Source organism: Thermobia domestica, chromosome 18 (assembly GCF_964235325.1).
Source record: "Thermobia domestica chromosome 18, izTheDome1.hap1.1, whole genome shotgun sequence".
NCBI classification, from domain to species: Eukaryota; Metazoa; Arthropoda; class Insecta; order Zygentoma; family Lepismatidae; genus Thermobia; species Thermobia domestica.
This window is the reverse complement of record NC_137471.1, coordinates 123,802,942-123,826,674: the sequence shown is the minus strand read 5'-3', so window position 1 is coordinate 123,826,674 and position 23,733 is coordinate 123,802,942.

The following is a 23,733-nucleotide window of genomic DNA, read 5'->3' as shown; positions in this document are numbered from 1 at the left end:
CTATGTTAAGGTTTTACACAGAAGCGGTAATCAGCAAATGGTTAATTAAGACATATATCGAAGCGAAGACCCTACTTTACTCGTTGCATATTGGAAGAATTCTATTACTTTGCGAGTGCCTGCTCAACGCGTGCTCAAGTTTAGAGTGCTCAAAACGGGCGAATCCGGACGTTTAGGGAAGGGTGAATTCGGATACGTTTGTTACGTTAAGCTGAATCCGGACAATGTGATTAACGAACTAAGAGGATTCAAAACACTCTCTCCTCTCTCGCTTTTTACCTTTATGAGTGTGAAATAGAAGTCTACTGAGCCCTACGTGAGGTCTATTGCTTATATCTACCGTCTATTCATTTTTGTCATAAATGGACTCCGAGGAATTAGCAGAAAAAATTATAAAATTATCTTAGGATCTGCCAACGCAACTAAATTACAAAATGCTAATCATAAGGTGCTCAGAAATTCTACACTACTGAATGGCTACATCATCTTGTATATTCCCATTTGATCCGCAACAAGTTCGGGAACATGAATTTCTTTTGTCGAATGAACATGATCCGTCAGTAGCTGGAAACAATTCCTCTTCTGTGTCATCTGACTCATCCTCAAACAAGTCTCAATCGCCTTCAGAGTCCTCAGTTAAACAGTTCATATCTTTCCTGCTGTTGCTTCTTGCAAACACACATCCCAAAGGTCAGGTGTTGCTAAAAGATTAAGTGTCACGAATTGCAGTTTGTTTCAAACTGTCTCCTCGAACACAATCGAAGATATGAATTCGACTGTCAACAAACAACTGTCAATTTTGTGGGAAGAAATATTATGTACCATCATCAAGTAAATACGGTTCCTGGGTGTCCTGTACTGTAAGACCTGGTTTCATGAAAGGTATGGGAGGTGATAAGGAACTGTATTTTATCTATGGACGATGTGACCGAATTATGACTAGTGCTTCACGAAACTGGCAGACGTCATTAACGTAAAAAAATAATTAAAAAATTAATGCTATTCTCAGTGCACACTTATTACACATTTTACTAATAGTCTAGTTGTTACCAGCAAAAAATAGTAGTACAATGTAGTTTTAGAGAAAACAAATGCGATTAATATGTTTAATGATTAAACGCTATAGTGGTAGTTACACTACTGTGCATTTAGCTTACAGTTTCAACAGTAATTAGTATAGAAATTGTTATGTTAGTAATTTCTATGTATTTATCATGCATTTGTATTTATATTCTGTACTTATCATGTTAGAATGTTAGTGTAGCAAGATAGTATGCTAAAATATACCTATCATGTATATACCTTCCTTCAAAGATCAGTGTCCGGAATCGCCAATCTACTTTCCGGATTCACCCTTCCAAATTTGCAAATCAAAGATTTTGCAAACTTTCTCAAAATTATTTCTTATTTCTTAACATACCATTTCAGGAAAACAATTTCAGTTGTATATGCATACCAACATATCATTAAATAATGTGACGAAGTATTGGATATTTTCGTTTACCGGGGTAGAAACGTAAAAGAAAGAAACATCAGAACTGTCTGGATTCACATAAACTTACCCGAAATGACCTCCCTTCCTCTTTTAGCAGTGGAATATACGAAAACTTTGAAACATGTTCCATTGTTTTATGTAAGAGTTTACATTTGGAATTCACATCTTTAACTTAAGAGACTCTCACACACGGCACTGTGTGAATAAATAAAGAGAAATGTTACAATTATAAAAATATTCCCCTTTTCCCACCTTAGAAGTGGACTATCTGGAAACACTAAATCCAATATTTTTATTTAAGAGTTTACATTCGGAATTTCACATCTCCGATTTAAGCGAATCCTTACATTGAGCACTTTCTCAATATATAAAGGGAAATTTCACTACTATAGAAATGAAATCTTTGAGTTTTACGTCCCACGTTTATGCCGGGTAGGCTAAAGGAAACGGTGATGATGAGAATGAATAAAATGGTAGATTGAGGAAAGTGGGAGGAAACGGGAGAACCCGAGAAAACCTAAGCACACAGTGTTTGTCCACCACGAAGCCTACTTAACGCGAATTGGGATCGAACCAGGGACGCCACGCACCAGAGGTGAATGCACTACCACTGAGTCACCGCGACCCCACTACTATAAAAATTTCCCTTCTCCTCTTCAAGAGAAAAAAATCAAAAACGCTGGAACCTATGTTCAATTATTTTTATTTAGGTGTTCATATTCCGAATTTTACATCTCTAACCGAAGCGAATTCTCACATTCGGCTCTTTGTAAATAAATAAAGGGAAATTTTACTGTTACTGAAATGCCACTCTTACCCTCTTAGGAGTGGAATATTTGGAAAGACTCAAATAAGTGACTAATTTTTAATTTAAAGTTGCCGACATATGCTAAAAATTGTAATTAGTCACGCGGTAATTAAACCACGCTAGTGGGCGCTAATAACAACTGAAAATGTCTATGAATAGGTCCCCGAATTTCTTACTTTCAGCATTCATACAACCAATAGTTAGTTAACATAATTAGCTTACATTTAATGTAACAGCTAACATTTGAATTGGTGATATCGGAAGTCTTATGATAGTACCTTCTGCTTTAATTTTATCACTTAACTCATTATCGTTAAGAGTTAATCAAACGAAGTGCTGATCATGCGAAAATAATTTAAAGAACTTGTCTTCGTCATTGCGTAAATCAACAAACATGAAAGACAACTGTAGCTGAAAATAGAATAAACTGTTTTCTATTTTGGACTGAAACGCCCGCCCGAGTTCGTTGCGAGCCCGCAGCAGACTTTTCCGCTCTTCTGAACCGAGCCTTGTTATAACTAAGCGTAAACAAGATACAGAGATAATTCTTATTTTGAGGAAGAAAAGCGGGGGGGGGGGGAATACTATATTTTCCACTCCATCGATAGCGATACTGTCCGTTTCTTTGAGAGCACATGAGGTCCGTATCCAGGGACTGCCCACCCGAAATTTGTGTTGCCCCCCCTAAAATTTTCACGGTAGGCTTGCAAATGAATATATAATATGATTGAATCGGGCCCCCCTAACTTCATCCGCCGTCCCCCCTACATTTTTGGACTGGCTACCGGCCTGGAGCACATCACAGGAAAACGGTTCAAGAGTTTAAAAAGAATTTAGGAATATTGTTAGTACTTACGTCCAGCTACATTGTTAGCATGTCGATTTGAATAAAGATAATCTCTTAAATGAGTTCGGAAATTTATACTAACTAACTCTATGGCCTATGGCAGCGCGCAAAATTTCAAAGTCGGACGCACTCGCCAATCCAAAAATGATGATCGCCATTGTCTCTAACGTACAAATTATGAGAGCTCCCTCCCCACGGCCTTTGGTTTGACAAAGAAAGATATTACATCAGGGCATAAAATTTCAAAACCAGACAATCAGATTCAGGACAATCAATTTTGAATTGAACAATTGATATAAACTAACTAACTAACTCTATGGCCTATGGAACCCGGAGGTTCAGTGCCGCGTTCACAAAAGCTCTCCACTGACTTCTATCCTTAGCTAATTGCATCCAGTTTCTACTTTGTATTCCTATCTCTGCGAGATCCATCTTAATATTGTCCTCCCTTCTGCGCCTAGGTCTTCCTAATGGTCGTTTTCCTATGGGTCTACCAGTCAAGACTTTGAAAGCGTTTCTACTTTCTTCCATTCTAGCTACATGACCTGCCCACCTAAGCCTCCTAGACTTGACGACCCTAACAATGTTGGGTAAACCGTATAAACTATGTAGTTCCTCGTTATGAAGCTTCCGCCATTCCCCTTTCTCGTTCCTCTTGGGTCCGAATATTCTTCTCAGGATCCTGTTCTCAAATACTTTCAGTCTATGTTCTTCCCTCAGAGTTTCCGACCATGTTTCACAACCATACAGAACAACAGGCATGATTATCGTTTTATATATTTTAAGCTTCAAATTCCTCGACAGAATTCGCGACGACAAGAGATTTTGAACCGAATAGTAACACGAATTCCCTGCTTTTAGTCGACATTTAATTTCTTCGTGAATATGATTTTCGTCTGTTAATATTGATCCTAAATATTTGAAAGTATCCACTTTATCAAAAGCATTATTTAATATTTTAACTCCTCCACAATTGATATACATGTTTAAAAATATTTTACCTTAAGACTACACGTTTGTGTAACGCGTTCTCTCTCTGCACTGAAGTACCAGTTGTCCATTGCAGTTTTCGGATCAAAGTCATTAAGTGAGAGGCCATTGATGGAAATAAGCAAATCATCCAGTGTGTTAGTCTTCAGTGAATTCCTGTAGGTAGTCTTAACTCTGTTGAGAGTGCTGAAGCTTCTCTCACATGAAGCAGTACTCACAACTAAAACTGCACAAAATATGACAATTGGAAGCAAATTTGGGAATCTCGTAATGAAGTTTTGGATTGAGGGTGGGAAAGAAGGGGCGAATTACATTCTGAAGACTTCACTTTCCATGTCCGTTGTGAAGACTTCATAGTCCGTGTTTTCTCTCACTCACTGAAAATTATTTTCATGCGAAAACAGAAACTGCCCAGACCTGTGAGTTTAGGCAGAAATAATTCCTACTGACACTGGTCGACAGATCTAAATTTCTATTCGCCAATGGCGACCTGGCGACCGGAAATTTTGCACCCAGGCCTATGGTAGCCGAAGGTTCAATGCCGCGTTCACAAAAGCTCTCCGCTGACTCCTGTTCTTAGCAAACTGGATCCAGTTTCTACTTTGTTTCCCTATTTCTGCGAGATCCATCTTAATAATGTCCTCGCATCTGCTCCTAGGTCCTACAAATGATTGTTTTCCGATTGGTCTTCCAATTAAGACTTTAAAAGTGTTCCTACTTTCTTCCATCCTGGCTACGTGACCTGCTTATCTGAGCCTCCTAGACTTGATGACCCTAACAATGTTTGGTGAACCGTATAAATAATGTAGTTCCTCGTTGTGAAATTTCCGCCGTTCCCCAGCATTTAATAAGATCTCTGCATTTCTCTTGTTCTTTTATAATCTATTAAACTTACATCATCAGCATACGCCATACTGGAAATTCATACTAAAAATTGAAACTTTCTATAAACCTACTTTTGCCGTGCTAAGAATGGACATTTTAGAAAGTGTTTCATATTTGGACATTTTCCCCCGTCAACGTCAAAACTATAGAATTCATTTTTAAGTTTTCTCTATTGAAATTGTTTCAGGTGTAAGTACTGGATATATTTACAGTGGTACTTAGAAGGAAAATGGCAGGTAATTTTTAAATGAAAATCGGCCAGCGATTGCTTATTTAAAGAAACCATCACAACATTTGATTGATAAGACTGAAGAAGGCCAAAGCAGGAACAATGGACGTCATGTCATTCGAACCTAAAGCCTTTAAGTATGAAGTGACAACTACACCGTTAAGGACTCTGGACAATGCTTCTCACTTGTTTTTCAATTTCATGAATAACACAAAGACAAATAAAGAAAATTTAAAAGATTGAGACGGTAAGCAATTTGATTTATATACTACAGGGAATGGACAAAAAATCTAAAAACACTTTATGCAGGACACGTAAGTTTGGCCTTCCACTGTACAACACGTGTTGCGGTTGCCGATGGTTTTTTGTTTTCAATGTGTCATGTGGTCCTTCTTCTTCCGTCAGCAGTAACAGTTCACCTGTAAGTGTCGTGGTGTGAAAGTGGTGAGGTAAAATGGGCGACCTGACAGACTTCCAAAGAGGCATGATCGTTGGTGCCCGTCTGGTTGGAGCTTCAGTGGCAACAGTGGCGAACATTGTGGGGGTATCTAAAGACACTGTGTCCAATGTCACAAGGGCATACACAATTCATGGGCAAACGACGTCTGCAAAGCACAACAGTGGTCGAAAGACAATCCTGTCAGATAGGGACCGGAGGGCATTACAATGGATTGTGGCAGCTAAAAGGAAGACCACTGCAATAAAAATTACGTCTGAACTCAATTCCGGCCTACAGAACCCGGTTTCATCGAAAAACAGTGCGACGGGAACTTCATAAAATGAAAATTCATGGCAGGGCCGCTATCGCCAAACCCCTGGTCACAGTAGTAAATGCGAAGAGGCGTATCCAGTAGTGCAAGGACCACAAGGCGTGGACTCATGAGCAGTGGAAACACGTAATGTGGTCCGATGAATCGACCTTCACTTTGTTTCCAACAACCGGTCGTGTTTACGTATGGAGAACACCGTCGCAGGCCTATGATGCAGACTCTGCTCCCAACTGTAAAGCAGAGGGTGGTTCAGTTACAGTATGGGCAGTGATATTGTGGTTATCTGCAGGTCCCACCATAGCCCTGCATGGAATGATGAATGCTAAGGCGTATGACGCCATTTTGGGGGACCAAATTCTACCCATGGCCCAAATATTGCTCCCTGATGGTGATGGCATCTATCAAGATGATTTGGCACCCTGTCACGCTGCAAAAACGGTGAAATCATGGTTTGAGGAGTATGACCAGGAGCTATCACACCTCCCCTGGGTCCCGCAATCACCAGATCTGACATCATTGAGCCATTGTGATCTGAGTTACAAAGGCGTGTTCGGTCTCATTACCCTCCACCACCATCCCTTAAAGAACTAGAGCGTGTTTTGGAGGAAAAATGGTACAAATTCTACACATCACATTTCAGGAGCTGTATACGTCCATTCCACGTCGGATCCAAGTTGTCTTGGACGCAAAAGGAGGTCCCACACGATACTAAATATGATTTTCACACTTTTGCAAACGTTTTAGATTATTTTTTTTTCTCCAACCTCTGTATATTAAAATGCTTGATTTATATGTTTGTGGTCAAGAAAAGTTTATATGTTTGTCTTGTTTTATACTTGTATGTTTGGGCCAATTGTTTTGACAGTGATATCTCGGAAACCACAAGTACCAGAAAGATGCTGTTTTCACTAATGGATTGCAAATTTTGTGTAGATTGTTCAGTTCTTATTGTATATTTAGAAAATGGTCATTATTTCTTTATTATTTCTTTTAGGAGTACACTGGAAGTATTGAAATTTTAAAAAGAAAAGCATCATATCCTACGAGTTACATATTCCAACACCACACATTTGTACACAGGGTTAGTATATTTCTCCTGCGTTTGTTTATGGCCAAATGGTAATGAGAAGCGAAGGATAACCATTTCTCTAATCTAAGATGAATCTTTGTAGTTTGGAGTGTTTTGCCCAATGAACATTATATACGAGTCATTACTGAAATTATAATTAATTGTGTATATAGAAAATGATTTATGTTCTATAGTGTTTGAGGAAGGATATCTTAGATATCCGAAACCGTTAAATATTATAGTTTAAAATACAGCGTGTGTTGAAGCTTTTGTCAGTGTTTCTTTTGTTACAAATTCAATCCAAAGCCATGGATAGTCTTATGTCAAACATGAAAAGATTTTCTTAGTTCGAACTTTAATTTTTTCAAATCCATGATATTATGAGTACAATTTTCGAAATTCATAGTATACAATCGTAAAAAATATCTTACAAAACGATTGTATATTGCAAAATATTTTGAACCCAAAAAATAAATTAGAAATAATAAACGTGTTACTTTTCCTGTAGAGTCTAAGTCTTGAATAAGAAGGAGTGTCTCGAGCGTAGTGCTTGGACCGATTGTCTCACTTTTCCTACCTTCCCGTGGGACAGCCATGATTCGACTTGATCCTAAACGGATTATTCAGAAGTCACAATCGGAAGATGTTCCCATTTTTCCAAAACACCCTTGAACGATTACAATCTGCCTCACTTGTGAGGGGAGAAGCTATTGAACAAACAAACTAATAAATTAATCTAAAGCCTTATAAAAGAGTTTTCCCAAAATTTACATCTAGCAAAATCAGATGTTGTTATTCTAGAACTTTTAATTCACCTATATTCATGATTTACCTCTATCGTAGTTTTGATATGAGAATGATACGCCTGAAACTGTAACACAGGTTATTACGGTAATACATTTGTTTGCTTTAGTCAGATTTTGAAGTTTTACTTAACAATCAATCAATTTAGATATGTTATTTCAGAGTTTTAGAGATTTCCTTAAATATTTCATTTCTACAACAGTTTGCAACTAACACCATTAACGTATCTCTTTCGATCTTTCCATCCGGCTTGACTTGGTCACTCCCAGTATATTTCAAACAATCAACTATTTACAGTGTCTTACTCCATTCATCAGAACTACATTTAATATCCAACAATAGGTTAAAACTGAGCATTTCTTATTTTCTTCCTTTTTGCTAAAATAAAGGTGTTCTTTAGAGAACCAAGAAATGACTCTATACTACATGATGTTGCGTACGGCATTTTATGTAGCATATCATTGACAGTTGGACACTTTCTTCGTATATTGAAAGCAACAGGGATTAAGTCCTTCCATACTTACATGAGAAGTAAACAAATTCTTTTTAATTCGTGGAATTGTGCCAATGCACGAAGTCCAGAGAGTTTTTTAAATTTATTTAAGATTATTATTATCATCATCATTATTATTATTATTATTATTATTATTATTATTATTATTATTATTATTATTATTATTATTATTATTATTATTATTATTATTATTATTATTATTATTATTGACTTAGGTTTTCCTGAAATAGGAACTTAAACTAGAATCAAATTCGCCCGCTTGCCCTTGGGTGATTGCAACTAGGATACAAGCCAAATATCATTGGAAGGCCTGAAAGAAAGTACAAGCAATATTTCACAAAAAAAAAAGGTATTTTTTAAACAAATGTGTTCGATATCAAATTTTCATAAAGTAGTCCCTCTCTCCTATAAACAATTTCAGAGGGAAAGCAGTGGCTCAGTGATAAAGCGTTCATCTTTGGTGCATGGGGTCCTTGGTTCGATCCCAGATCGCGCCAAGTGAGCTTCGTGGCGGACAAACACCGTGTGAGTGGGACGTAAACCTTTAAGAATTAATTTCATTACATTCGTAAATATGTGTAATAAATTCTGGTAAAACAGTAAAAAAGATTATATGCTAGAAGTTTCAGCTTCGTCCGCTAGATGTCAATCCTTGCAGGCGGTGTAACTTGCTATTTTTGATTCTACAGTAGAAAATGGGTTATGGCTTTGATTGATTGATTGACTCGAGAGGTAATGAGGGCGTCAGAATCGAGGCTATGGATCCCAGTCCCGAAAATCAGTTATGGATAATTACCATTAAATTCACCGTTTCTCCTAAAGATATTAACGAACTGACCGCATTAATAAAATAGGCCGAGATAACCGCTCTAATTCAGTTATTTATTGCAATAAATAAATAAATAAATAAAAATTAAACAAAAAGAATGAAAAAGCCAGAATTGAAAGATTCACTTTCGTTCAAGAATTATCATTTGCAGTAACAGAGATACTGATATACTAACATTACAACATTATAATTCCCCCTTGCTTGATTCTAATAATAATAGAAGCCAAATTAAAGCTAAATCTGTTTTCTTCAAAACAGCATTATGCCAGGTATTCCTGTATTGTAAATGAGAAAATCATGTGACAGGAACTGAACCGGAAAAAAATGGGAAAAAAATGAAGCATAGCGTTCTTGTGAACCAACGTTTAATGACGTATTGTTTTGTTAGAGTTTAAGAGTTGTGAATCACAATCCATTATAGGAATCAAAGTGACGTAAGTACAGTCTATTTTTAATCTTTTAAACAAATCTTTTTTAAAAGTTTGGTTCAACAAAATCTCCTTTAGATATTTACTCTGTCTGTGTATCCGTCCGTTCGAGATACAAAAAATTCTCGAGAATTAATGGATGTATCAGATCAATTTCGGACAGGATGTATTAGGGTCAAAAGTTACAAACCAAGTTGCAGGGGCGGATCCAGGACGGACTTCTGGGGGTGCGGTGTGTTGTAATACCGCTACTACGGGCTACTTTTAAGAACTTGAAACTCTGGGGTGGGTTTTACTTGTATATATTAAATAGGAAAGTTTCCCCTTCTGTGGGGCAATCGCCCCGATAACCCCCTGGATCCCCCATTGCCAAGTTGTTTGATGGAGACGCATTCTGGTTGGTAGGGTAGAAATCAACCACATCCAGTTTCAACGTTGATATCACTATAGAGCAAAAGTGGTGATGGAAAGTTGGAAACGGTTGACTCCAGTAGATTAAGCGTCAGAAGAATACATTTTATCTTCACCCTTAACTCTCTTTTAACACCGGAAGTGATTGAAAATGTTTCTTTTAGTTTTACATCCCACGGTTATGCCAGTTAGGCTAAAGGAGACGGTAATGATGAGAAATGAATGAAATGTTGCAATGAAGAACGTGGGAGGAAGTAGGAGAACCCCGAGAAAATCCACACACACAGTGTTCGTCCACCACAAAGCTTGAACTAGGATCGAACCAAGGACGCTACGCATCAGAGGCGAACCCCCTACTATTCAGCTACCGTACTCTCCCCGGAAGTGATTCAAAGTTATTACAACTTTCAGTTTTTATGTTAGCAAAAACGATTGTGGAATCAATCTGGAAGTGCCAGGAATCAAGCATTTCCGGTTTCAACGTTGATCGCTAAAGAGTAAAAACGGTAACAGATAGCGAGAAGTGATTTCCTGGAATCGATTTAACATTTTGAGAATAGCTACTATCTTCTCTCTTAACCGGAAGCGGCAGACTTGAACCACTTCCAGTTTTAATTTTGATCTCCAAAGACTAAAAACTGTGAGCGAGAAGTACTTTTCTGCAATCAATTAACTATCACGAGAATATGCTCCATCCACACTTTAATCTCTCTACTGAAACCGGAAGTGATAGATATCTACTACCACTTCCTCTTTTCAATTTAATTCGGCAAATATCACGCCAGATAATCCATACTCATTCACGTGGTGTACACGGACACTCCTATTTGTTTGGCAATTGTATTACAGTCAAATTTTTCTGTACGGATTCTTGTCAATAACATATACCTCCGTAATATAGGTATTCAGCATATACCTCCGTAATATAGGTATTCGTAAAGCAATTGGGGAACAATCTAAATTAAGAAGAATCGAACTCCGGTCCAGAAAACCAGAAATATTGGCACCTGAGAGACGATAATCTGACTACACTACACCCTATTGAACAAGCGCGATCTAACAGGCAAAGCTCTTCATGGGTTGTAGCGAAACAGGGTTTAGTATTTCCAGCGATTCCTTACTGTTCTCCCTATATTGACTCTCTGGTATTTGATCGTGAATTTTTGTAACTTTTGGAAGTTGCGCTGTAGCCCCATATCAAGCAGTGGCATATGCAAGGAGCATTGGAATATTAATTCCGGTAAAATTTAGGATTAATCTGACGTTCATTTGCATTTTCAGAATAAAATTTAGATTTAAAAAAAAATAAAGGTCCAAATGCTTATGCTACGCCTCCTCTGCCCCCCTAAAACTATGTGTTACCAAAGTAAGTTTCTAAATTTCAAAAACGCATACCTTTTTACTACAATAACAAGAAACTTTACATTAATTGACAAAAAAAGTTTCTTCCCATCTGTTCCTGCTAAGGATATTTATGGTGATTTTTTTGTGTGATTTTTAGAAGGAGAGCAGTAGAACCATATCAGACACTGGCACATGCAAGGAGCATCGGAATATTAATTCTGTGATATTTGTGATTAATCTAGCACTCACCGGCATTTCTAGAACAAAATTTGGATTTTTTTATAAACATCGATCATCTTATGCTTCACTCCCTGTGCCCCCCTAAGGCGGTGCGTTGCCAAAGTAACATCATATATTAAAAAGACACATACCTTTTTACCACCATAACAACAAACTTAACATTAATTGATAAATAATAGCTTCTTCCGGAATGTCACTGCTAAGATATTTATGGTGAATTTTTGTTTTCTATGGAAAGAGGGCAAAGGCACCATTTCAATCACTGGCATATGCAAAGAGCATTGGAATATTGATTCTGTGAAGTTTAGGATTAATCTGACGCTCACTGGTATTTCCAGAATAAAATTTGGATTTTTTTTTATAAAGATCCAAATGTTTATGCTACGCCCCCTTTCCCCCTACTAAGGCGATGTGTTACCAAAATAACATTCTAGATTTCAAAAACGCATAACTTTTTACTACAATAACAAGAAATTTCACGTTGACAAAAAATAAAAAAAATAAACTATTTCTTCTCATCTGTCCATGCTAAGGATATTTATGGTGAATTTTTAATATGATTATTGAAAGGGGGCTGTAGCCCCATATTAATCACTGATACATGCAAGGAGTATCAGAATATTAATTTTATGACATTTGGATTGATCTGATCCTTACTGGCGTTCCCAAAATAAGATTTAGGATTTTGGTACTACTCTACCCGCCACCTTCTTACGCCCCTTGCCCCTCAAAGGGGTATCCTTACCTAAAATTATGTTTGAGATGACTGCACTAACATTGTGGATGAGTGTTATTTCAGTTTGTAACAAATAATGCTCTTTTGCCTCAAAATCGTTAGCAATAATTAAAAAAAAAAAAACTGCTTCCAAAATTTAACATTGATTCTCCCATAAGGAAAATGAACTTTTGTGTTTACGCCTCCAAAAGAGGGGTTAAACAGTGATTTACTCTTATTTACTTTTCAAATTTGATTAGGGTTCGATTCCCGGCGGGAGCTCATGTGGTTCGGATTCCACGTTAATCAGTAGGTCCACGTCTCATATAGCCTCGCTGCTGAAAGGGACGCTAAACTAAAATCAACTCAACTCAACTCAAATTTGATCAATTCAGACATTTTTCAATAAGAATGCCAAATTTCACATTAATAGTGTGAAAACTTCTTCTTCTTCCAGAGCTGTAGAAAATAACACGAATTATGGAACATTTCTCACGTCTTATCTTGGAAATTTCGTTGAAATCTCATCTCGTCTCTCAAAACACATTTTTTGTTCAATTTTTCCTTCGTTTCTTCTAGAAGTTGTCAGAATTGTCCAGCGTAAAGAGAGGAGTGACATAACAAATTTTAAGCCATATTTATTAATGAAGTACATATATCGTGTAATGATTTGCGTGTGTTTAAACGTTGATAAATGCTCTTCATTGTGTTCGTATAATTACTTTATCAATTTATAGTTTATTTCTCTATGTGAATCATGTAAAGAAAACCGTGTTTGAAAACTGAAATGAAATCTTTCAGTTTAACGTCCCACGATTATGTCCTTTTGCGCTAAGGAAGACGATTATTAAGGCAAGTGAATGATAAAGGAAGGATTTCTGGGATGAGAAAGTGGGAGGAAACGGGAGTATCTTGAGAAAACCCACGAACACGATGTTGTCCACCAAAAACTTACTTGACCGGGAATCGAAACAGGGACCCAACGCACCAGAGGTAAGCGATATAACATTGCGCCACAGTGTTCCTCCAAAAACAGTGTTTAAAGATCTAAGATTTGAGCAAACTACTGTTGCTCACAAATTCGTGAAATTTTTTATTGGAGCATGGTAGCTGAAATGTATTTGGGATATTGTGGCTCAGTGGTACAGAAATCTCCTCTTGTATGTGGGGTTCCAGGTTTATCCTAGATTGCGCCAAGTGGGCTTTATGGTAGACTCGGAGTTCTCCCGTTTCTTCCCATTTTATTCATTCTACTATTGCATTCCTTACTTATCATCACCGTCCCTTAAGAGTCTTCATCCCGACGAAATTAAAATACCGCTAATTTTACAGTAATTATGTGATATCTTCAAATAGATAAAAGATAATCGAAACGTGGAACAAGAGCGCCCTAGACAATACTATTTTACATGAGATACCGTTATCACGACTCACTTATCTGCTTTCGATTTCGAGCCATTTTGAAAATTGGCATTTATTTTCGCGTTTCTAAACAGCTGAAAACGGAAAGCCACTAGGTGACTTGTGATAACGGTACCTCATGCAAAATAATATTGTCTAGGGCGCTCTTGTTCCATATTTCATTTATCTTTTATCTATTTGAAGATATCACATAATTACTGTAAAATTAGCGGTATTTTAATTTCGCCGGGATGAAGACTCTTAAGCCTAGTCGAAATAATCGTGGAACGTAACACTGAAAGATTTCTTTTTTTTTTTTTTTTTTCATTTCAAAAATGTATTTCTTGTGTCTTTCCTCGTCTCGTTTTCAAGACAAGACGAGAAATTTCTCATCTCGTGAGCAACTCTAACCATAATACAAGAGAAAAAAAAAACAACCAAGATCACAATCTACCAGAAGCAGCTTAGCTACACTGATGCTCTCAGTTGTTTACGCCGTTTCAAAAGTGCGAACAGGACAATACGCACATGTATCTGTACACGTTGTTAGACGCACGCATCCTACAACTGGGCGTTAATCGCTTGTAGTCGTTCTATGAAAGGAATTTTCTCCATGAAATCCCGTTTCTACATTTTCTCGCTCGAACGCTTGCTTTCGCGTGGAACGTTATTCTCACTTACTGACCCCGAGGTGAACGCCTTCAATGAAAAAAAAAAAAAAATCATTCAACTAACTTTGATTACCATCTTGTTTATACAGTAATGTTACGAACAATACCAATAAACTTTCAGAATCAATACGAGTAGTGTGTTTATGGGTGGACTGGACCTCCGGGCAACGGGGCAGCTGCCCGCTGTATACTCTCCTTTATGGCGTCCCGAAAATATCTATATAATAACGAAAATAATGAGTAAATTTCCACGAAATATTTACAGTATTTTTCTGGAATAGCACAGAGGAAAATTCGCATATCTAGTGAATCTTTCTTGGTATTATCTTCTCAAGGCATGTATAAAGTTGGCGGATGGAATGACGCTCTCTCAATGTCTTTACCACCGCCCTTCGCTTGAAGTCAGACCACTCTGAGTAATGCCTATAACTATGAAGAAAGTTTAGTAAACGGGAGTGAAAAAACTTGCAGCTCAGAAATTATGAAAAACAGGGGTAAAAGTGGATCTGAAAAGGTGGGAGGACGGTATTTAGCTGCAAGACTTCACGCAGTTTCCCCTGCCTATCTTTGCCCATTGTAATATTTTAGGAACTGGGGGGACGCCGTACATATTTTTCGAGGTGGGGGACGGCGTGGGGGACGGCATTTTCCCACACTTTTACCCCTGATGAGAAACTGATTAAAAAATTGAACTATCTCAAGAACTAGTGTAGAACAAAATAAATGCATAAACTGGTATATCGATGTGTGGGCCCTCAGAAGCTTACCCCTCTACCTCACTCTTCTTTGAAGTAAATACATAAGTTTGAAGGTGTGGGAGGGGTTTGAGAGGCCGTGAGATTAAGGATGAGTGAGGTAGAGGGCTATTGGAGTGTCGTCTCGTCTACTATTAAATGCTTTAGTAATAGTAAAAAGTGACTGACTAATAGAAGATAGAAGATATTATTACAAGTATTTTTTTTTCTTAATGCAACCTAGCGAAGCGGGTAATTGATTCTAGTACATAATCAAAAACAATACCTATTTACGCACATATCTTTATTAACTACAATAAATAAACTATAGTATTTAACATAAGTGTGTTAAGTACTAAACCACGTGAGATCAAATTAGTATGTTTTGACATGTATTTTCAAGAAATAAACACAAACTGTAAATTCAGGGGGCATCTGCCGCTACAGCAGACAGTCACACTTTTAACTTCTGTCTTGTGAGCTACTAGTTACTGAGAAAATTTGACAAAAATATTTTTATTCAGTTCACTCGGTTATTTTAAGTGAAAAAAATGGCAGTTTTTGCCTTGTCTCGGTATAAGTAGTAGTCTGATCTTGGCAATTGAGCCACTTGAGCAATAATGGCACTTGATAACTGCCGGGTTGGATTATTTTAGACAATTAAATTGGCCATTTGAGCCTTGTTCTTCGGTTGCAATAAACCATTATTTTAGAGTAAACTGGTGCGTACCTTTTTCTTTCTGTTCTTTACAACTTTTTCCGTTATTTTAAACAGGTCTCGCTGTAAAGTTAACGATGCCTTAAGTGGTGCCTCATGGAATGAAAAGTATTTGGACTGCATAGAGATCATTTTACTTTGGGCTCGCGCTCACTTACTCTCGGGCTCATTCCTCTCAAGTGGACTTAAGCTCACTCGGACTCGGGATCATTTGTCTCAAGTGGACTCTCGCTTATTCGGGCTCGGGCTCACTTCTCTCGTTTTTAATTAGCCTTCTTGGAGTTCTGGTTCCCGCTCACTAACTTTGCTGCGACTCGTATTCACTAGGATTCGGGATCGCTCGCCTAGCTGTTCTCCCGCTCACTCGCGCTCAGGCTCACTTCCCTGAGTTAGGCTCACGCTCACTCGTACTCGTGCTCACTTACTTCATTGAGGCTTAGGCTTATTTAGCTCGAGATCACTTGCACTAGGAAGTAACTAAGCACTAATTTATAAATGACGAAAAGGTACCAGTTTGTAAAGTAATTTAGAAATTCTGTCGAGATAGAAGTGAAGTACTATCAATACACCCCCGAACCACCGTTAGTAATAGATGCCGGTCTTTCTGCTTGCTGTCTCGGACTCGAATTTCGCTCTCTGGGGAAGAATCACATATTGAATAAAGAAATCTCTGTAGTTGTAAATACATACTTTTAAAATATACTGTTTACATATCTAGGATTACTTCTTAGGATGTTTCATTAGTACCGGTGTTTCCAAATTGTTAATTAGGATTTGTTTGCTTCTTTTTCGTATATATTCATGTACCAAGCGTTGTTGGCGAATATTTGTAGCACAGTATATATTGTTCGAAATAGCTTATCTTCTTAAATTGGAGATTTAATAGTACACAGTAAGAAAGCACAGTGTATCTGAACTCAACATTCTGTATATATGCCTGGGGGCCGCTGTGGCTCAGTGTTAGAGCGTTCATCTCTGGTTCGTAGGGTCTGTAGTTCTAGTCCCGCTCACACCCAAGTGAACTTTGTGGAGAACAAACACCGTATGCGTAGATTTTCTCCGGATTCTCCCACTTTCATCATTCTATTCATTTCTCACAATCACTGACTCCTTTAGCCTAGCCGGCATAATCGTGGAACGTAAAACTTAAAGATTTCATTTTTTTTTTCTCTATATATGCCATTCCATACACTGGCAATCTTACGAAATTTTCGACAGACTACATAGCCTATGTTTTCTAGCAGTTATCAACCTAATTTGTTTATATAATTTAAAAATTTAAATTAATATGTTTATATTAGTAGTTGGGTCAAGTTTAGAGAATCTACTTAGATCCCCTACATATAAATTTAAATTGTTTAGCGGTGTAAAAATAAATGGACTTCCTATACCAAATGCCTTTCGTACATATTAGCTCGCATAAAACATATTGTAAGTAAATATACATTTATGCCTGCTCTCTAAAGATAATGAAATAACATAATGCTGTTCAGAATATATATTTTAAAGAATTTTCTGGAGACAACAATAATAAATATACTGTGATAAAAAAAAAAGAACTTTATTTAGAAATCATAATATAGTAATAGAATGCAATTTTCTGTGTTTGTTCCCGGAATATTCCCATTTTCGGGAATATTCCCGAAAAAAAATTTCCCGGGAATTTGCCAATCACTAATCCTGACTTTCAAATAAGTTCGTCATCTGGTAGCGAGAAACGAGTTATAGCTGCAAGACGAAAAGCATATCGGAAGAAGAAATAAGAAGAGGTAAGTGTTAGCAAATAGTAACATCGATTACTCTCTTCGCTGGGTTAAAATGGAAATTTAAGTGCACAACTCCGTCTCTCATGTGTTTGGTACCTGTGAAACATGCTGTTTTCGTTTTTAGTGGCGTCGATTTAAACGGTATCTGAAAGATCACTGTTCTTCTCAGTGAGCCCGAAAACTATGGATTCGACACTAATATGGGCCATTTTTGATCAGTTTATGTATTTTCCACTCCCTCTCTCCCAAGTTGCTGGGCTGAATTTGGATTTAACCAGCATCAGAAGTGTAACTGTGCAGCTCAGCGACCCTGAAAACTATAGACTCGACACTAATATCGGTCATTTTCGATCACTTATAAATGTTCCTCCCCTCCTCCATCCCCCCCTAACTTGCACCAACAAAATAACATGATGAAATTATCTCAGATCTGAACTTCATCTATTATGAAAATTTTCTCGAGATCGGTCGGGTAGTTGAAGAGTTATAAAGTTTTATTTTATTTTTTCTATCTCCTTCTCCTCTCCCACCCCTAAGTTCTAAAGTCAAGTGAAGAGCTAAAAACATTTCCAGGCCAGAACAACATCTACGTCAAAAATTTGATCAAGATCGGTTGGGCGGTTCAAGAGATTAAGACTCACAAACATAGTCACTTTCGATTTTATACTATAGACTAGCCTTTGGTTAGCTAGGGGCTCAGCCCCCAAGCCCCTGCGTTTGCTCGGCCTATGGCCTCGCATCTCTTATCTATCAGACTTTTCATCAAGAGTGAATATAGTGCATTTGCTCTTTAATTACACTGTAAAAAATCGTTGTGTTACTTCAACGACATGTAAAACATAACACAAACAGATAGTTAGAAGAACTCACTCTCCATTTGGAGTTGTGTGTCAAATGCCGGTAGTTGAAATGACACACAGCCTGTGTGTTAAATTAACACAAGTGTAGTATCTTCGGTGTTGTTTCCTGCGTGATTGCCAAATATGTTGGACATCTAATTATAAAGACTTATGAATTCAAGCTACAGACAAACACATTAGAAAGAAATACTTAAACAAATCCAGGTATACTCCAAAATTTAAATATGCAAACCGCGGGATGTGTTTTCAATTGTTTTACATAATGTTTCTCAAGAAATACGTTAACAGCGAGAAACAACATCGTATTACTCTGTCACTTCTACACTGCACTACAGCTCACCAGTCATCACCAGGGACTGTGCTTCAAAAATGGCGGAAAACAGTTGAATCACGATACGGGATATTTTGTTTTCAAAATACCCTGTTTGTTTTCTTAACTACGGATATTTTGATTTCGAAATGGTACTATAATAACTTTTTTAAACACGTTTTGTTTCATGTGTCTTCGATAAATAGGAGTGAAGAAATGGATTTCTTTGTAAACCCTTACGAAAACGCTTTAAATGTAGTTTAAAGGTTAAAGGTAAATTACCTCCGTAGTTTAAAGGTTAAAGATTTACCTCCGTAGTTTAAGGTTAAGAGGCAAACGTACTATAAGGATATAGGTAAGAGTTTCCTATCATTCTTGAAGAAGCTGTTGGTGAAGGTTGTGTTTCGCGCCATCAACAAATACTTCACAATAAATGTTGGAGAGGACACAAAATTTATTATGAAGTTTTTCTATATGAAGTGATCTGTAGTTTACTATTCTTATTTTAAAATTAGAATCTTCGGTAAGCGTAAGCGTGCATACCACGTGGTTTTCCAACACAGAAAAATGGTTCCATCGACACCACACACGGAGTTATTTTAACTACTTTTTAAATAATATTTGTATTTTAATTTAAAAAGGGCAAGAAAGAAGAAAAGAAAGAAAGCTCTGCAACAAATGAGATGCATGGAGTAAGTCGTGAGTGGGAATCCTTCACCCCTGGTGGGGGGTTATTCATGAAGCTATCAGCTTATGTCTAATTATATATATATTTCATTTCTTACTTTCGAACCTACAAGGTTCAACCAAAATAAAAAAAACTCTTATATCGGACTTCTGAAGAAAATAAAATAAAATAAATAAATACATGACTGTGTTTATTATATATGGAACTCCCAGTCACGACCCCCTTTTCAGTTTTATTAAAATAGAAGAAGAACTAAAGAAGAGAAGAGAGAAAGTTGAGATAAGAAGAGAAAAAAATAGAGAAAGTAAGAAGATAAAAAAGGGAACTGTTACTGGATATTTTTGAGAAATATTGTAAAGGAAAGTGAATAATTATCGAATTGGGATTATTTCCAAGAGCTATTGGGTGAGTATTTGGTATTAAGGTGATCAAAGGTAGACACATGTTAACCCATACCTCCCAGACCTAGATCCATGTAACTCCAACTACCGAATTATCCCAATCTAGCTCTGAGATAGATGAGAAAGTTTAATTTAACAGTTTATTAAATATTTCCATAATTCTTGACGAGTATCCAGTACTTGAAGTATAAACGATGAAGTGGACGGCATGCTAGAATTGACCACAAAAAAAAAAAAATAAAAAAAAATCAGAGTAACATATATTTGTCGAAGATTTTGACTTTCACAGTTCTCCCATGATGATCATTCGTTCAGGCTACTTCGGTCCTTTTTGCTTCCTTTATAGAGCCAACTTAAATTAAGTTAGTATTGACATTCAACGACTTTAATTGCCAACTACCATTAACTATAGTAAGTCACATATATATATATATATATATCAAAAGAATCGGTGCACTTAATACTAAACCTACATTTCACTCACACTCTCATTCATACAGGACAATGTATACTCCAGGTTGTATTTAGTTGAATTAAACTAACCTAACTACATTTCTATAGACATTTATTACATTTCAAGAAAAGAAAAAGTTTGACATAACAGAAAAGTTTGACACACGAATAAAAAAAATTATATTAATAATAATACATAGGCATGCACAGAAATCTGTTACTTTCAACAATATCAAATAACACATTTCTCTTGTAGAGATATTAAAAAATTGGATTACTTTAAAAAAATCGACAAAACGAAAGACGAAGAGAGAAGGAAAGAAAAATCAAAGTTAAACATTAAACATATTTCAGGTTCAGAACAATGAATACATATCACGGTGAAAAAGAAAAGAAAAAAATATAATTGGTTAATTAATCTTAAAAAAAAGCACTTTGGTAGCATTTTATTGAGTCTCTGTCTCAAGAGGAGAAATTTCGACAATTTATGAGTCTTTGTTCTCACGTCGATAGTAACTCCTTTTTTTAACTCTCTTTACGCACTGTGATTGGTGTCCATGAGAGTATTTAATCGTTTGTCTTAACGACAGACGAAAGAAAAAATAGTTTCTTCATATTATACATATTTTCCATTTCGTCACTTGACGCACTTGGTAGAGAAATTTCAAAATTTATTAAGATTTAAAAAATTTATCGAATCCAATCCCAGACATTGGGACCATATTTCCATAATACTATATGTCTCAATGGAGCTAGGTCTCTGGACCTATCTAGCTCCTGTATTCACATTACTAAATTATTAACCACATTTCAGTTCATTGAATTTAAGATCACTAATTTTTTTTATTTTTTAGTATAGATCGTGGAGTGAAAAGGTTTTAGTCACTGAACTGACGAACGACAAATAGTTAGGTTTCCGATCGTAGGGGATGGATTTGTTTCATAGTTTACTGATAGAAGGATTTGTTGGCGGGGCGCACTGTTTCGTAGTTTACTGATTTCACTATGATCTCGCAAAATAACTTTGGATAAGGATTAGGGTTTTGTTTTCTTACGACCTGCTACTTGTTCCATGCAACATTTGACATAGTATTAAAAAATTGAATAGTTACAAACATTACTAACAAATCGATAAGGTGTCATTAATTATAAATTACGCGGTAATACTTTACATCACAAATAATTGGTCAATGTCGGGTGTCAAAAATCTATTGCAACCTAAAAAAACCAGGGTAAATATCGAGCCCTTTACATACATACTCGCATGTATATATATATTCATATTACTTAATATAATAAATTTCATTTTTATATCAATCTTAGTATTTGGTCGACGTTTAAATTCTACATAACCTTTTTATATTCAATAAGTATTCACACTTTCTTGGCTCAAAATAAACAAAAACCGTGACTAACAAAATTCTTTTTTTTCTCATAACGTTGCAACATTGAACTTTATGTGTAAACCCGATAATCAATAATAATTCTCAATTTACTAAAGATCCGCGTATAAAGAAATAGTTGATGTTATTTAGTAAGTTGACATAAGAGGTGGAAATACAACAAATGAAACTAGTGGGCCCAAACTACTAATACATACACACCATATGACCAATCAATAGAAAGAAAACCAGAAATAGGTCGTTAATGGGTAAAATTTGTACGATCGATGAATAACAAGTAAGTTTCTGGGAATCTAAAATCATAGTGTACCTTCTCGTAAATTTCTCCCTTGGTGGATTGAGTATCGTGAAAAACGGTAGTAAGTTGTTCTGAAATACCTCCACGAATTGTATTCCTCGATGTCTCAGTTAGTACATACGATCGAAATAAGTGATATGAATATTGTATGCTTTCATGAGTTTCAAAACCGGGGAGGAAGGTTGAAATTTAAAAAAAAACTTTAGAGAAGAAGTAGAAGAAGGATAGGTGAAAAGAGAGGAGACAGAACACTACAACTACGCAAGATAAGTGGTCGAATTTGCGTATACAACATACTATAACCAAATATTTTCTTTTATGCCAAAAGGGGTTCGGCTTACCAAATAAATAGCCGAAAAAAAGATGTCTGCAAAGACGAAACAAGTCTGTGCCCTCGATGGGATTTTCGGAAAGACAAAGGCTTTAGGGAAATCCCACAACTCACCGTATCCGGTCAATGCCATTGCAGATCCCGGAATCCACCGGAAGGTTAGAGAAGGCGCTAATTTAGAATTTCAAAGAGAAAAAAACCATCCGACCTCTTAGAAACTAAGAAAGTCCAGAATAGTAATGAAACTAGAGTAATAGCTAAGATATTCCTAATGATAATTTGCCAAAATAAAAAAATAAAATAAAATAAATTTTGGATCGGTGATTTCAGTGACCAAACATCACCGATGGCTACCCTGCGCAGACATGCCAAAGTCTGGGACGTCGTTAATTTCCATCAACTAATTAAACTGAGAAAAGAAACGAAAATACTTAAGAGGGTCGACGTCCGGGTACGCGATGGGCATAAATATTAATTTAGTAGCGGTTGATTTAATCGGATAGTCCGAACTGAGCTGTATGAACACTGCACAGTAAATAACGTAAGCAACGAAAAAAGTCTCGGAGACTCAATGAGTGTTAAAGGTACAAATGACCAAACCTGCACTTTTCGTTTATCACAGGATATAGCAGTTATTTTTCTTAATTATCATTTCTGTCAACCTTTAAAAGTAATTCCCACATGATGCTACCCTATTTGTTGAAAGACTTAAGATCCAGGGCTGTTAATATGAGGTCCTTACATGCGAAGTAACACACAATTCCCAACTACACTTTACTATCCAAATAGCAAACTCGGTTGGATGAATGTACTGGTGTAGAAGTCAAAACGCGAGAGATTCTCAGTAAACATATTCATATTCTCACTATATAATATACACTGGGCCTATCCATTTAAATATAGGTGTCATATCATCTCATTCATTTCACATTATAATCGTATTATTATTATATCGTTACATTTAATTATTATTTACTCATTTCCACACGAAGTAATATTTTACAGACACCCTATTTCTTACATTTTACACGTAGGCCATACACATATTTATAATACACACTAATAAATATATATTTATCACAATCTGTCACGCTTAAACTACTACACGATAACATTCATCGAACCACAGACTCTTTGTTTCAAAGCACACAAATTATATTTACTTCGCAGTTAAAAAAATATCATACGTTTATTCACTGAAAGTTAAATTGTCAACGATGAATTTATTTCTGATTTGCTGCTAAAACTAAAGCAACAATGGAATTTTTCTACAGCCAAAAGGAAAAGAGAATTTAATACTACATTTTGAAACAAACAGTAA